General features: G+C 34.1%; 1 long non-coding RNA gene across 1 annotated transcript; it reads left to right on the top strand.

Annotated features, from left to right (window-relative positions):
- Positions 1-331: 331 nt before the first annotated feature.
- Positions 332-2,818, top strand: LOC113277347. Its single transcript, XR_003324868.1, has 3 exons — positions 332-893; positions 1,312-1,787; positions 1,990-2,818. It is a non-coding gene; the product is annotated as an uncharacterized LOC113277347 (long non-coding RNA).
- Positions 2,819-4,766: the final 1,948 nt, after the last annotated feature.

Below are 4,766 nucleotides of genomic sequence, written 5' to 3'. Positions count from 1 at the left end.
CGTATCATCGATACTGTGTGATTATTTTCTTAGTTGAAGATTTTTTTTTGCTATTTCCAGATTCTGTTTAATCGGAAAATTATCGAACTAAAATAGATTTTTTTTTTAAATAAAGCCAATTTCTAATTTTGTCCAAATTAGATTTTTTTGTTATGTAATATATTTTTGTCCAAATTTAAATCACAAAAGTTTAATTTTGGACGTTGTCTTTTAATATTTCCTAAGCTAGAGATTTTTTCTCCTAAACCGAGATTTTATTTTTCTAGGAATTCTTGGATGCTCCGTATATAAATCACTCAAGCAAAGGTAAAACCTCATCGCCGTGCTGCTTTTTTTTATTTTTGGCTAGGGTTATTCTTTCTTATTTCTTAGTTTTTTATGAATATATCGGTTAATGGCGATTTTTAATCTGCATATGCCGGTGTACCTCTTCTCATTATACTTCCGATAAATGAATGCATGCTACGATGCCATATATTGATAAGGTGATAAATTTAGGCTGTTTTGCAATTTAATCTGTTTTTTTTTTGTTATTTTGACCTAGCTTTTTGCGATTCAATCCTCCAATCAATGGATGAAGTAATGCATTCTTACGGTCTAGATTTTGTATCAAATTGTTCCATTCTTTGGATTCTGGAGAGATTCAAGGTTCAGTTGATTTTGTATCAAATGGTTTCCACCGGAATCCATCTGATCTTTCTTTTTGTGGTAATCGGTTTACGGTAATATCTGGGGCAATAAGAGAGGTCGTTAGCAGTGATATCGATTCTATAATCACATGGTGTGGCGGTGCGATATAATCACATGGTGTGGCGGTGCTACATAATCACACAGTGAGATTGGATAGTGAAATCATGTTGTTGTTTTTTGGTATTTTTTGGTGATTTAAATAGGTAAATCATGATTATTTTTTATTTTTATTTTTTTTGCAAATGCTATTTCAATGGGAATGTCGCATGGAATTTTTGTTTTTGTTTTGTTTTAACCAAAAATCTATGTCTATCTAAAAATAAACGAATCACAATAATATCAATTAAGGTATCTTTGAATGATGATTTTGTTTCCTTTTTAATTTATACAACATAGCAGGGTGATTTCCTTTTCACGATTAAAACTCTAATATCGTGCAATTTTAACTTTATAAGTAAAATTTTAGATATTTTAGATTTTGATATTAACATTATTTCTAAAAATAGTCTTTTTAGGATTGCTGGCTGTTTACATAAGGCGTTCGAGCAGAAGCTTAATCCATTACTTTGCGCGGCTTCTGATTTTGATTTGTGTTTTTTCTTTTTCTTTTTTTTTTTGCAGGTATTATTGGTTAAATTGCTCTGGGATTTTATTGGTTGTTTAGCTAATCCTAAATTGTGGGTCTTATTGTTGATGCTTTAGAGCAGTCATTGTTGTATGTTCTTTTTCCTGTTGTTTTTTTTCTACTCTAATTATTCTTATTGCTTTTTTTACCGGAAGAATCAAGATGTTTCTTTTTTACGTGTTGATATATTAGTTTTTACTGTGTAGATTATGCTTTTTCGTTGGTCTTGCTTTTTTGCTGCTTAAATCCACCATATTCATAAGTAGTTTTCTCCGGCTGCTGTATGTGTTGATTTATTAGTTTTTGTTGCTTAGAATATACTTTTGTCTTTTGTTGGTGTTGTTGCTTTCACTGCTTAAATCCACCATATTCGTAAGGTAGTACTCATAGGAATCTATGATGTCTTATGTCTTGGGAGGTTAATAGGAACACAACATTTGAAAGAAGGGAGAAGAATGAAGATGTCAATAAGGTAAGGTGCAAGAAATATTTCATCAGGGTGAGAGTTTCTGTCCCACTAGAAAAAATCTGATAATGAAGTGGTATTGCTAATCAAACTACAACAAAAAATCCTAAATGCAATCAAACAACAAAAGTTTGCTATTTTCTTTTATAGAATTTGTTATTCTCTACATCCTTATTTCTTAATGAAACAAAGATGGCATCTTATGCAGCTGAAGATCATATGCGGTACACTGACTACCAAGATGGCACAATGCTTTGGCTACTTGATAGTTGTTGTTTTTCAACCTACGTGTTGTACATGAGTGAAGTCTTTCCTCGCAGCTGCTCAGACCACTCCTGAGTCAAGCTTGCAATTGCTTGAAGAGCGCCTCCTCCAGTATTGTTGGGATTGGGAATGTTGCCTTATTCCCAAACAAATGCAGTGTTAATATCCGTTATATAAGATCAACCCTTTTACTGGACGCACTAAATACATATCTTTAGTATTCTTTATTGTCACGGTTATTAGTGTTTTTATTTATTAACCTGGATAATTGAGTAATTTATTAATAGGGGTGATAAAGTTGTTTAAAAAAGTTTGGAGTTCTATATATTTGCTAATGTGTGTTGCTGCAGGGTAGAGTAAGTATCAGCTACTAATATAATCATGATAAAATGGATGTTCAGTTGATTAAGCACCTACTTGTGTGAAGCTTAATTATCAATCATTCACTGATTACTGCGCAGGAAATTTTACCTTTTCCTATTATTATCATCCGTAGAAACCACCTACGTAGTACATTTAGCTAATCTCTGTGAGATATAGCGGAAGTTTCTTCTTGCATGCAGCAAGTAAAAATTGGTGCATATGGAAGAAAATAAATGGTAGTATAATTTATCAAAGGAACATAAGCAAACACCAAAAAGAGATTGTTATGAAGGTTTTCAACTGGGAGTTGCCATCAAAGAGTGCGAAAAAGGTGGTGAACTAATGTGCACTTTGGCATGATTTCTTTTTGTACATTCTTTAGTATTTTTTTTTCCATTTAAACTTTTTAGACCCCGCATTATGTTTTCCTTTTTCTTTTACCGAGTCTGTGAGTCATGGCAATTTTCTATTATGTGCTTACTGATATTGACGACTTAGAGGTGAGTTGTTTTTCATTGCTCTAACCCTTCCTTCTAATACCATTAGGAGGATAAAATACTTGAATAATACAAGTGCGGTCACTTTGTTTATCATTTTCAAAACCATTTCCTGTAAATACCATGGCAAAGAATTTGATGGAGAAGTGGGTTCATAAACGTTGATGTATCTGATAACGCAACAAATGTTATTGGGATAGTCTCTATTTGCATGCTTTATTTCCCATGTCCAAAAATATGGAGTTCAACTATATGGTAGGGCGGTTTATGAATGTCTGCGCGATAGAGTTGATATTACCAAAGATGATGAAAACTTGATCTCACAACCCTTGGCCGGGGAAAATTAAGGAACTTTGCCTGGATTATCGGGTTGTAAATCTCGGATTCACATTGTTAAGTTATCATTTAGGAAGTGCATTTTTTGTTACGCTTTTTTGCAAATATTCTAGGATCCGCACCTCAAATCGCTATTAATTTTTTGAAGAATTGTTATTGGTTCCACTAAAACATTGCTGCACATGTACTTGCAACAGACTAAAATATATTAAGATGGTAATAAGAAATGCACCGAGAGAAGGACGTGTCGAGGAAATTTTATCTATTTCTCCGGATAATGCATTAAGTACATTTTTTAAACAAGGCAAAGGAATTGCACTGACCTAAGCTTATCGCGATGGTGATGTGCAAGCTTTTGGAATCCATATTGACACGGTGGTGATCCTAGTTAGCAATTCGGGATTCGGCAAACGTACGGAACGGCAAACGTTCGAGTATTATACGGTTTTGTAAAATCCAGATTCGGTCCAAAATTCGGTCAACGGGACGTGATTCGTCATTAATTCGGAACGGCATACGTATATGTATAATTCGATTTATAAATGTGAGTTCGGCTCTGAAAATTCGGTATTTATATATAACAAATAATTTGTATTTATAAGGTCATAGACCAATTTGTATGCATATGTGTGAGTTATTTAAGGAAAAAATAAACTCAATATGATGATATTAATAATATATACAACATTAGTTATCCAAAAGGACGTCGTATAGTGGTTTAGATGCTTGGTTAGTGAGTTTGAGATCTCTCTCACCTTCACCTTCAAATCTCTTCAGTCGTTTTTGTTTCATAAAAATTACAACACGCCTAATATTCGGTCGTGTATGTTCGGGAGGCAGTAAAGCCCAAAAAGTGGAGTCTTTGAAAAGTAAAAGCTAAAGAATTTACGGCGAATTAAGCGGACGTATCATTCGGGATACGTAAAATTCGTGAACGATTCACGAATAATCCGGGAATGCCACATAATACGCGACTTGGGTTCGGAGTTGCAAACGTACGCGAATAAGACGGTAAAATTCGTGATACGGACAAATTCGCGAATGATTCGCGAATCATTCGCGAACTTATTAACTAGGGTGGTGATAATACCCTCGAAACGCAGTTGACCCATGACCATTTCTTTCTTTTTTTCTGGGAAACGTGCATAACCGTGCAAAATAAGAAAAACAATGAGCTAAAGGAAAAAAAACATTGGGGAGGAGCAGTACAATACCAGCAATGACAAAAATTTGTTTGTCTTTCCAAAACACGAATGTGAATGTGTTTATAATCTTATTACACCTCGAACAGCTGCAAGAGCAACTTCAGCACCAATGCCATCGAGTCTTTAAAGCCATGGACAAGTATGATGTTTTCTGTTGAAGTTTGACTTACTAATAAAAACTGATATGTTTTCTCTTATTTCTACATTATTTGCCTTTATCCTTTTTTGGCATTTTTGTTGCAGTGTTAACCGGTGGGTGGTGGTTGGATGGTGGCGCAGTAACATTCGTTGAAGAAGTTGAAGAAGGTCTGGGTTTTCGT

Source organism: Papaver somniferum, chromosome 5, assembly GCF_003573695.1.
Source record: "Papaver somniferum cultivar HN1 chromosome 5, ASM357369v1, whole genome shotgun sequence".
Taxonomy (NCBI): domain Eukaryota; kingdom Viridiplantae; phylum Streptophyta; class Magnoliopsida; order Ranunculales; family Papaveraceae; genus Papaver; species Papaver somniferum.
This window is presented reverse-complemented; position numbering and strand designations above follow the sequence as displayed.